Here is a 12,327-nt window from a genome sequence, read left to right as displayed (position 1 = left end):
CTGGTGCGGCATGTGGTGTAACTCTGCGAGGGGGGCGGGTTATACCGGGTTGTCGTAATCTCGAAAAAGGGGCTCCCTGCACCTGTGGGCCTAAACATAGCCGCCACTCAAAGCAGCTTAATTCATTAATTCCCTTTAAGTGAAGCACAATGGCGGTCTCGCATGCATGGAGAGAGTGATCTGTGCATGACTGGGCGTGACTGGAGCATTGTCATATGTTGCAAATACAACGTGATTAAATACAGGATGAGCTGGTAAGAACCACGGGTGACTTAACTACATCTGCGGAACTCATGAATCTATCCCCACCCATGCACGATCGTTTGCGCTTCTGCCCACCCCCCTTCTCCACCCCACTGGCCAGCAAGAATGAGCTAATCATGAATAGGGCTGGGTATTGTTAAGAACCTCACGATTCGATTCGATTTTTAGGTTGCAATTCGATTCGATGTTGATTTAAATGCTCCGATATCGATTCAGTAAGAAGTAAAAATACACAAATAAGAGTAAATTTGGACGATTTTGAAATATTTATTTTTGATCCCATGTAAACCATACTGTGTGTCCTATGTCACAAAGTGCATCATTCATTCATCTTCCGTTCTACCTATCCTCACTAGGGTCACGGGCGTGCTGGAGCCTATCCCAGCAATCTTCGGGCGAGAGGCAGGGTACACCCCTGAACTAGTCGCCAGCCAATCGCATGGCACATACAAACAAATAACCATTCGCGCAAACACTCAAACCAAAGGGCAATTTAGAGTCGTCAATCAACCTACCATGCATGTTTTTGGGATGTGGGAGGAAACGGGAGTGCCCGGAGAAAACCCACGCAGGCACGGGGAGAACATGCAAACTCCACACAAGCAGTGCCGGGATTTGAACCCCGGTCCCCAGAACCGTGACGCGGATGTGCAATTAGTTGGCGCTGCATGTAGACCTGAATGTTTATTTCCTCTTGGGAAATAGAGTTAAACATTTCAACCAAAAATACAATCTCTTATTTAAGTGAATACATAAATTAAAAAGTCTCTATAGAAAGTGTAAAACGGCGGCACGGTGGACGACTGGTTAGAGCGTCTGCCTCACAGGTCTGAGGAGCGGGGTTCAATCCCCGACCCCGCCTGTGTGGAGTTTGCATGTTCTCCCCGTGCCTGCGGGAGAGGATCGACACTGTCTGAAATGTCGATGCCTCTGATACTAGAAGAGAGATCCTCCAAAATAAATGTTGATACTTGTTGATAGTCATTTGAGGAACTGTATTTACAGTCTCATGTCACAAAGGAAATCAGTGGTATCAATCATTAGCAGAGGCACAGAAGTAGCACATAGTGGCACAATTTCAGTGCAGCAAATCACACGCAAAGTGACAGGATGTGAATCGATTTGGAGGATTTGCTGAATCGAGATTGTGGGGCAGAAAATTGAAATGCATTGATTAATCGATATTTTTACCCACCCCTAATAATGATAATAATCATGATGACGCGTTCGATAAACTCCTTTCTGCAGTGATTCAGAGCGTTTGATGTCTGCTGTTCACACATTATGAATGAAATACTTCTGATCCACCCCACATGTCTGTGAAGCTTATGTATCTGTCCTCCCACTCGCCGGCTTCAATCTTATCCAATCAAAGCGTTTTATTACACACCGTTAAAAGCAGCACAAATAGTCTCGCATGGTGATGTCATATATGCGGAAGAGGACTGAGCGACACATGCGTGACTGGAGCATTGAATGTTTGCAGTATATACCCTTATTAAATACAGAATGAGCTGGTGAAAAATCGCTGATGACTTAGAGTAAATGTGTCTGCGGACCTCATTGACCTATGTCCCCTGATTATCGTTCGTTAGTTAATTTTTACTTTCATGTCCTGTCTGGGGCTCCGTAAAATCTGACAATTCTGAACAGTAACGTTAGCACTGTGGCAAGTGTGAACACAACATGAGAAGGGGTCCACCAATATTATAGACCACCTTGGTCATGTGGAGCTCTTAGTGGCATGACATTCTGTCCTCAATAAAAAGCTGTGAACAATTTTGAAGATGTATTTTTAATTGATATTGTAGACACTCTCCTAAGTGCTTAAGTCAAAGAAGCCACGCAGCTACGTATTTTTCTGACTGCGTTGATTCTCCCGTTCACTTAATTCTGTGATTTACACACTTTGCCAGGTACGCAGTCTGGTTGGAGCAACCCTAATACCTGGATGTTCCCTGTCAAATCTGGTTTTGCGTGCATTCTGCCATCAATTTAAGCATGTTTCATCTTGTGCGCTCCAGAAGCTGCAATTGAGTCTAGCGCCCAAGGAAGATGAACCATTGTATTGTACTTGAGGTTTTACAATATATGCTGCCACACGTTGTAGGACACATCCAGAAAGCTATCAAATGTATGTTTGTAGAGTGACTTAACAAAAAAATATTTTATTGATATGATCAAAGAGGCTCTGTGAGTGCGCTTCTATCCCAGTCATTGAATTGTCTACGTGACAAAGTAACTGGCCCAGTCCATGGTGCAAGGAAGGTTGGGTACGACAGATCTATCCCTTATTTTTTTTATTATTAATGGACCGCCAAACATGCATTCAATCATAAGCAAAGTATTGCAATTAAATGAATTGTATTGGAATTATTTCCAAAAGAATAACAAATATACATGCTCGCCTTCAAAGTGTTAGTGTGTTAAGCCAGAGCGATGTGCACGTCAGACTGGCCAACGACGCATCCGCTACTCAAGGTATTTTCATATTAAAAGTGTGCTATACTATTGTCATGGATTTCAGTGGCATTTCCAACTCTCAGGAAAACTCCATGCTCCATGATTTACAGCCAGGCTCAGATAGAATCAATAAATCACGCCTCTATGGTATCTGTGCACTCATTCCCTGGTTACGCACAGCGGGTGTGTCAGAAGACTGAACGGGAGAATAAGCATTGACAAGAAGTCTGTTTGCTCAGCTGTGTAAAAAAAGACTCACGCATGAACGGGAGAATACAGCCCTCAATGATGAATCTACTCAGATGAGTACACTGTCTGTATTAGGGGACACTTCTCTTCAGCCAATGCTCCTGTTTGAGCTTGCACCACAGAAAAATATTCCACAAGGAGCATCTGCTAGCTCTGGCCTTCAGCTACATTTGGCTCCAGACAACAAGTGATATTAGCCAAGTGACACTGAATAATAGAGATTCATATTACCAGACAGCGTGATCTTGCAGTAACACAATTTGGCCTTGTAATACTCTCAAGACATCTGCTGTTCACACATAGCTGCTTGCTTTCCAATAGGATTTTGATGCTATTTTTGTCAGGGATGCATGATTTATTTTGTTGGTCATTTTTAGACAGTAAGAATTTATTTTATTTATATTGGGCCAAATGTGTAAGTATGTGTTACAGTAAATGTTTTCTTAAGATGCTTTGTCATTGAATTTCTGCTGTGGATGGTTGCTTCAATGGAAGTATTTTGCTCTTATATAATTATTAATATACCATTTGTGCAGCTGCATCACAGCTCGCCTTGAGGCACTCCTTAAAGGTCTTTCGTATGCTGCAGACCATCTGTTAATGATGGTGATTTACATTTTCATTTTGTAGTCAACAAGAGCACACAGTAGCCAACAAACACAGAACCTATGAACTCTGGATTGATTTTTGCAGAACTACAAGCTTGTTGTTTGTTGAGTGAGATGTGCAAAAAGTGGTGAAGTGACACGTGGTGATGATCGGGACGTCTCACTCTTACCCCGATGCGGAGGAACAAATAATGATTGTACTTCCCGAGGCATGACGCATTTACAGATAGTCCAGCCAATTTGACAAACAGATGCTCAAATTCGCAATCTCTAACACTCACACGCTGATTTCATAGACACAGACTGACCACAGCATTAGGTGTACCTGCACAGTCAATCAAGCCCTGCACAACAGTTCTATTTGTTTTGGTAAAGAGGTGGTAATTTACCTGTGAAGTGAATTTGTTTCTAATTATATTATACGTTTGAAGATAATTCCTGAAAACGTCCAATGACCGGGAACTACTATTGTGGATCTATAGCATTGTTTTTCACCATTTTAGTTTCCCAGAATTTTTGGGCTTGGCTAAAACGGCGCCCATTGACGTACTTGGGCGTCCGGCTTGAGTCCCTCCTCCCCTGCTATATAAGAACTGTGCACCTTCATTCACATCAGTGGATATTTGGCGCAATTGTTCGCAGTTCCATGTTACGAGGCCCATTTCTACTACAGTGTGCAGTTACCGAGTGTAGCTAGCTGTGTGGTCATCCGGATAATGCATCTTGCCTGTATGCCACAATTGACAGAACGGCTCAGTGTCGTCATCTGAAGTAGCCCACCTCCCATCCGGCAGCCTACAGGAGCCCCAGAAGCCTGTTAGCTCGGGGGCTAGCGCCTCTCATATGCTGTGGAAAGCCCCGCGATGACTCTGTGGAATATATTTCAACCACTGCAGGCTTTCAGCGGATATGTTTTCACGCCCCAAACGTAGGGGATGTTTAGGTATAAGACAGATGCTAGAAGCATTAGCATTAATTTTCCAGCAGGGCGTGGTTTCATGCATTGTGTGGACACACCCACAAGCAGAGACAATGGCTTGATGTTTCACAATGATGAAGCCTCATTTCATGAAAAAAAAAAAGATTTGTTTAATCATTCAAATTTTGCAGGGTTGTTAACAACACTCTTCTCTGTGGTGTGTCATTTTTGTAATTGTAGTTTGCTTTGGCGTACAACTGGACTGTCAAATACTGTATGTTGGTTACCTTGTTCAGTCAAAATAGAAACAGTTCACTCTATGGGGCCTGTTCTATACCACGACAATATACATTGTTAAATTAATAATGAATTGCTGACTATCAATCAAAAATGGACATTGAGGGCATAATGCCATATAGATCCAGCTCTTGTATTAGATTTTGGCAGTAATGTTGTGGCCAGCTGGTGTATTGTAGATTGTATGCTTTTGTCCCATTCACACCTATCAATAACCTGTCTGACTTCTCTTCGGATTGGCATTGCACTCGCCAGTTCATTTCAATATTCAGTTACTCATAACAACAGTTTTGTTGAGCCAAATTGCAATGTAAATGCTATTCGTTTTTCATTAAAATGGCTCCATAATTGCCCTGCTGAGTTAGCATGACTGCCTTGTCTCTGACATTAACACACACTGAAAGCCTGAATAATGAATTTCAACCTTGTAGTTGTGCTGCTGCTCTCTCACGGCGTCCGCCTCCCGTTGCAATGCTCATTCACGCAATAGATTCAAGCTGCTTAGTGATGCGATCTCACTGCTATAGGAACTTGAGGCATATTGAGGAAAGGCTAGCGTTATTGCTCACAGTGACCTCCTTGTCTTTGCAGCAGAAGCTACTGCTGCCCTGCATTTTGCAACTGTGTATGTAAAGTAATCTTTTAAAAATAGATTAGGACACGCAAAGAAAATGATTGGGATTTTTTTGGTGTACATTTTTATGTTGTGCTGATTTATTTCAGAGCAATGGCAAGAGGAAATTTTAACATTTAACATTCAACATTTATTGCTGTTCTGGTGGAGGAATTAAGCATTTTCTGTAATAATGCAGCACACTTGTTCAGTCAACTCTATTTATAAATCATAAAAGCCTCAACAGCTCGGTCCACATCTCGCTGCATATTACCTTTGTAGCCCATTGGGCCAGGGAACCATATTTGGTAATTTCGTTAATTAAGTCGAAATGGACTGCAGGTACACCATGTAATTTCTCCCAGCAAATCAATTAAGAAAAGTTTTTTGATATAAATGTGGTATAAATGTCATACCTAAATATACTGAAAGAAAATTGCATTTTACTGGTACTGTATACCGTTCATTGGAATATTATTTATAAATAGTGGTGCCTTGAGGTACAAGTTGAATTTGTTCTGTGACCAGGCTTGTAACTCCAAACACTCGTCTTTCAAATCGTCTTTCCCCGATGAAATGAATGAAAATCCCCCCCAAAAGACAGGAAAAATATTTGCAATGTTTTTTGAGAAAGGAAATAGCACTCGACTACGGAAGCGTATTGCATTCACTTGGATTGTTTTTCTGAGGCTTTGTTTTGTTAAATATATTTTTCTGTTTTTTTGAGTAAATTGTCAGTAAAACAGGAAATAAATTACTCAACAAAAACAAACCCCAAAAATAAATTACTCAGAAAACTGGTTGTTTTTTTATTTTTCCGAGTGAATGCAAGACACTTCCTTAAGTAACAACTCTTCAGTAAATTGTAGTGATACTTAGTCATTTTTCGCAGAGGATAAAGAATATATGCTGGTATTGTTGTTTTGTCTGTCAACATGAGCGGCTCCACCGTTGGTGTTCGTGTATCTCTTGCCAAAGGGTTATAAAACCAAAACACTGATGATATTTGTTATTATAGTCTATGGTGTTTTGCTTTGTTGGTTAAAATTAAGCTAAGCGGACTTTCTCCTAATTCTCCTTGTTATCTGTTTAGTTTGACAGTAAACTTCCACTGGAATTGGCATTATACAGCTTGAAGCCTCTTTTTTGAAGATTTTTTATTCACTATCTACCATACTCGTGCTTGTTGTAAAATGACTTGAGTTGAGTTCACTGCCACCATACAGTCACTCTCACTCTTGCCGGTGTTGGCTTCGTCTAATATTCCACAGCCTTGCAGCAAGTAGATTTGCACAACAGAGACACTTAAGGGAAAGTTAACTGTTGGTTGTGTTCACTAGTCCGGCCACGCGCTAACGAGCTAGCCTGCGAGCTAACAAGCTAGCAAGTTAAGGAACTCAACACCTCGCTCCTCCACGGCAACGTCATTTAGAACGTCAGTGCCTCTCCGGGTTGTTGTGTGTGTTAGTCCCCAGTGAACACAAACATGGGAACGTTAACTGTTTATTAAGCATAAGCTCTGTGGCACACGTTATTCAGCCATTTAACCAGTAGATGACTACAGCGAACGTCGGCGTATATTTAATTGACAGGTGAAGGGTTGAGGATATAATTGTTTGAGATTTTCCATTAAAGTTAGTTTTTATTTCGTTTTAACTTTTCTTTTTCAAATACATTTACGGGTAGTTTTTCAAAAATGCTTTGTTTTAGTTGAGTTTTTTTAGTTTCAGTGTTGTTTTTTTATTTATTTATTTGGGGTATTTTTCAAGTGGGAGATTAAAAAAAGTCACAAGTATTGTGTAATTAAAGACTCGACAAAAAATACCATTTAATAACAAATGATTAACTTCTAACAGATGAACAACCATCCACAAATAAAATACAGGTAGTGTATAACAGTCCACAGAATTTATGCAGCAGTGCAGTGCATAATACTGCTTCTAAGGTTTGATTAGATGCATTACTATGTACAGTAAAACCAGACATATGCTGTAGTATGGCCTTCCAAAAATTAGCAAAAAAATAAAAAACTAAAGTTCTAATTTGCATGTTTTCCTTCGCCAGCACGGTGAACGACTGGTTAGCACATCCACCTCACAGTTCTGGGTACCGGGGTTCAAATCCCGGCTCTGCCTGTGTGGAGTTTGCATGTTCTCCCCGTGCCCGTGTGGGTTTTCTCCGGGCACTCCGGTTTCCTCCCACATCCCAAAAACATGCATGGTAGGTTGATTGGAGACTCTAAATTGCCCGTAGGTGTGAATGTGAGTGCGAATGGTTGTTTGTTTCGTGTGCCCTGCGATGGGCTGGCGACCAGTTCAGGTTGTACCCCGCCTCTCGCCCGAAGATTGCTGGGATAGCCTCCAGCACGCCCGCGACCCGTGTGAGGATAAGCGGTAAAAGGAAATGGATGGATGCATGAATGTTTTCCTTCCATTGTGGCTAAATTGCAAACTTCTGAAGTGGACTTTCAGATTTGTGACTGTTAGAAAGACAGATAGAAAGTAAGTTGCTGTATTTCCATTGAAATTTGTTGTTGTTTTTTAATCCATGATTATTGTGACAAAGCTTTTCAAGTTTTCCTGCTGTTGCTGAAGTCGTGCCGTGAAAATGTCCTGTTGTTGCAGTAGTTCAATCACCTGCTGTGTCAGCGAGACAAACTCGTCTGCTTTCGCATCTCCCTTCTGTGGCGACAAACAGCGGCATTTTTAGACTGTCCGCAGCGACCATTTTCCGTACCGCTTATCCCAGGGGTGGGCAAACTACGGCCCGCGGGCTACATCCGGCCCGTTGATCATTTCAAATTTGGTACAGAATCATCCAAATCCTATCAAAATCATGACTGCATTCATTTGAAGTTGTCCTGTAATGCGGAGTGATTCCACCACATTGTCCTTTAATGCCCAGTGGTTCCACTAGGTTGGGCAGTAGGTACAGTGACACATTGACTTGACTTTGGCTGTTCTGTTTATACTCTGCTACTGCTCTGCACCTTTCTTTAACCATGGACCAAAGGAAAGTCGACAGTGGGTTTAATATAGAATGACCTACGAAATACTTTTTCACTGAAGTCCGGTCAAAGGCTGTATTTCTAATTTGTTAAGAAACCATTGCGGTTTTAGAGGAATATAACATCAGCCATCACTTTTCTACCAAGCATGCTGATTATGCTAACAGCCAATCAAAGTAGGAACTGCTGGCTACGGCTCAGCGGTTAAAATCAAGCTTGCAGGCTCAGCAAAAAACCTTTATCTGATAAACTGCCATCCAAGATGCAGTCACACAAGACCCTGAAACAGCGCCACGGGAACTGCAGATGGAACTGATTGATCTCCAATGTGATACTTCTGAAAAGACAAGTTCAACTCTCAAACTGGATGACTTTTATGCTTCAATAAGCGCAGACAAATTTCCAAAAATCTGGAAGATGGCACAGGGGATGCTGGTGATGTATGGCTCTACATATGTGTGTGTGAACAGACTTTTAGTGTGATGAACACCAACAAAACATCCTACAGATCACAGCTGAGTGATGAACACCTCACATGTGTTCTGAGAACTGCCACAACAAAACTAACACCAGACTTTGATGTACTGGTGAAAAAAGGGGATCAACAAAACAGCAATGTACTCATTAAAAGTAAATCTAAGTATTAACACTACAATGCCTTTTTTTATTTTTGATATGTAAGCATCTGGTCCTGGCTTGGCCCACCTGTCAAATTTTAAAAGTCAATTTGGCCCCTGAGCCAAAAGGTTTGCCGACCCCTAGCTTATCCTCACAAGGGTCGCGGGCGTGCTGGAGACTATCCCAGCTATCTTCGGGCGAGAGGCAGGGTACACCCCTGAACTGGTCGCCAGCCAATCGCAGGGCGTATACAAACAAACAACCATTCGCACTCACATTCACACCTACGGGCAATTTAGAGTCTTCAATCAACCTACCACGCATGTTTTTGTGATGTGGGAGGAAACCCACGCAGGCATGGGGAGAACATACAAACTCAAAACAGGCGATGCTGTTTGAACACCGGTCCTCAGAACTGTGAGGGAAATGTGCTCACCAGTCGGCCACTGTGCCGCATGCTCAAAACAGTACTTCCAAAATACATCCAATAATGATCAGCGATCATGCTCCAATTTCTCTCTGCCTCAAACTTGAATCAAACATAATAACTTCTCCAACCTGGCGCTTCAATACTTCTCTACTGAAAGATCCAGAGCTTTATATATTTGGAAGGAAGGAATGGAAAGAGCGGCACGGTGGCCGACTGGTTAGAGCGTCAGCCTCACAGTTCTGAGGACCCGGGTTCAATCCCCGGCCCCGACTGTGTGGAGTTTGCATGTTCCCCCCGTGCCTGCGTGGGTTTTCTCCGGGCACTCCGGTTTCCTCCCACATCCCAAAAACATGCATAAATTGGAGACTCTAAATTGCCCGTAGGTGTGACTGTGACTGTGAGTGCGAATGGTTGTCTGTTTGTATGTGCCCTGCGATTGGCTGGCAACCAGTTCGGGATGTACCCCGCCTCCTGCCCGATGACAGCTGGGATGGGCTCCAGCGCGCCCGCGACCCTAGTGAGGATAAGCGGCTCAGAAAATGGATGGATGGATGGATGGAATGGAAAGATTTTCTAGATATGGATTATTCCAGAACTATATCTCCATCCTTACTTTGGGAAACAGGGAAAGCTGTCATTAGACGCAAAATCATTTCATACTCTTTCTACAAGAAAAAAACAACAACAAAGATTAGAAAGCCAATTGAAGTTGAAAATCAAACATATTATAGAAGAATATGCAATAAATCCGACAGACCTACTTATGAACCAACTTTATAATGCTTAACAACAACCTGATAGCATATTATCAAAAAATAACAGTTCCTACTACAACAGCTAAGATACAATAATTTCGAGCACAATAATAAGAACATTTCTTGCAAACCAACTTCAACATAACAAATACAAGATTCAAGTGGCAAATTTACTCTATCACCACAGGATATTAATGATATATTCTGCAGCTACAACAGTAGCTTATATTCGTCTCACAATAAACCGAATAAAGACGACATTAAAACTTTTATAAATAACCTAAACAACCCTCAATTCAGAAAGTAAAGAGCCTTTAGACACCCTATTAACCTTCGCTGAATGGGGAGAGCTTTCAGGCAATGATGGATTTTCCACAGAGTTTTATAAACATTTCCGCTCTATATTAGAACCACTGTGACAATGGTGACAGAGATAAAAGATAAATGCCTAATTAGAAGCCATATGAACACAGCCACAATAAAACTACTGAAATCAGGGAAAGACCCCACTCATCCAGCTAATTACCGACCGTTGTCACTAATCAATACGGACATCAAAATCATTTCTAAGGCTTCAGCCAACAGAATAGACAGAATCTCCCGTCGATATTACATTATGAACAAACAGGTTTTATTAAAGGTCGGAGCTCTACCAACAATGTCAGGCGACTGATAAACCTAAGATGTATGTCTCAGCGTAATAACCTAAAAGCAATTGTTTTGTCACTAGATGCAGGTAAAGCTTTTGACAAAGTCAACTTGTCTTTTCTTTTTGCAGTACTTCACAAATTTGACTTCGGTGATTCATCTGGTCAATGGATCGCAACGTTATACAACTCACCCAAAGCAACTCTCACCACAAATGGGGTCCACATCACAAGGTTTCACTTTATAAACAGGAACTAGACAAGGATGTCCTCTCTCGCCCCTGCTATTCGCACTATTTATCGAACGACTGGCAATAGCGATACGGCAGAACACTAGTATTAAAGGTATCTGCGTTCCTTTGTCAGAACACAAAATCAATCTACATGCAGATGATATCCTTTATTTAAAAGAACCCAAGTCATCACTTCAAACAGTTTTCAACCTCATTAAGTCATTTTCACTATTATCAGAATACGCTATCAATTAATCAAAATCAACAATACTCCCTATAACGACTAACTCGTGGAATCCTGCAGACCAAAATACAAACTTTCCTATTCCGACAGGGAATAGAAAATATCTAGGCATGAATACCTCAGGAAAACTTGTACCTCTAATGGAAAACATTTTTGGGATTATTTACTGCAGCACATGGGAACAAAGTGGAATTGACCGACAACATCACTTATTCAAAAATAATGCATTTATGTCATGTGAAAGCTTATTCCAAGCATTTCAAATTAGAGGTGGTAACTTCCTTCAAAACTATAAAGTCAACAAAAATCCTAAAAAGATTCTCAACACACGTGAATACTTTAGAACTACCCATTTCTGTTCAGAAAATAGTGGAAATACTCTTACAAATCAAAAAACTCCTTTCAAAATTATACAAACTAATCTCAAATACTAATTCAATACGCTTACCAATTATCTGTGGGGTGGGGAGGGGCTGCTCCTCTTTTCTCTGTGGTCTTCTAGCCAATCGGGCCGGGCTGGGCCTGCAGGAGTCTAGCCTCTTACTTCACACACTCAGCACATTTTATTACTCACATTGTGCATATTTGGCACATTTGGCACATTGACATCTCATTCAGGGTCCCCTGGGGGGCTGGCACGAGTCATGATGGGGCGGATGCCGGGCCAGGTCCTGGCACATCTGTGCTGGTCTCCAGTCTGGTTGCTCCCCTTCTCTGCCCTGCCGGTCCTCCAGTTTGAATACTACATACACCTGTCAGTCGGGGGAGGGCAATGTCGGGCTGGGGAGGACACTCGGTCAGGTGTTCCGGCACGCTGGCCTGCTCTTTGGCCCGCCATGTCTTTTCCCCACAGATTTTTATATACATTCGCACATCCTTTGGGGAGCTGGTTGACCTCGGTGGGGGTTACGGTTGCGGATGGTACGGTACCTGTGCCCCTCCCTTTGGGACTGGTCGGGGCGCTTTGGTTGGGCTAGGGG

At 42.1% G+C, this 12,327-nt stretch overlaps 1 protein-coding gene across 1 annotated transcript in view; it reads left to right on the top strand.

Annotated features, from left to right (window-relative positions):
* Positions 1-12,327, top strand: part of LOC133405319 (probable G-protein coupled receptor 153) — a 63,324-nt gene that overhangs the window by 20,307 nt on the left and 30,690 nt on the right. The gene's annotated exons all lie outside the window — the stretch shown is intronic.

The sequence above is a fragment of the Phycodurus eques genome, chromosome 1 (genome assembly GCF_024500275.1).
Source record: "Phycodurus eques isolate BA_2022a chromosome 1, UOR_Pequ_1.1, whole genome shotgun sequence".
NCBI lineage: Eukaryota > Metazoa > Chordata > Actinopteri > Syngnathiformes > Syngnathidae > Phycodurus > Phycodurus eques.
This window is presented reverse-complemented; position numbering and strand designations above follow the sequence as displayed.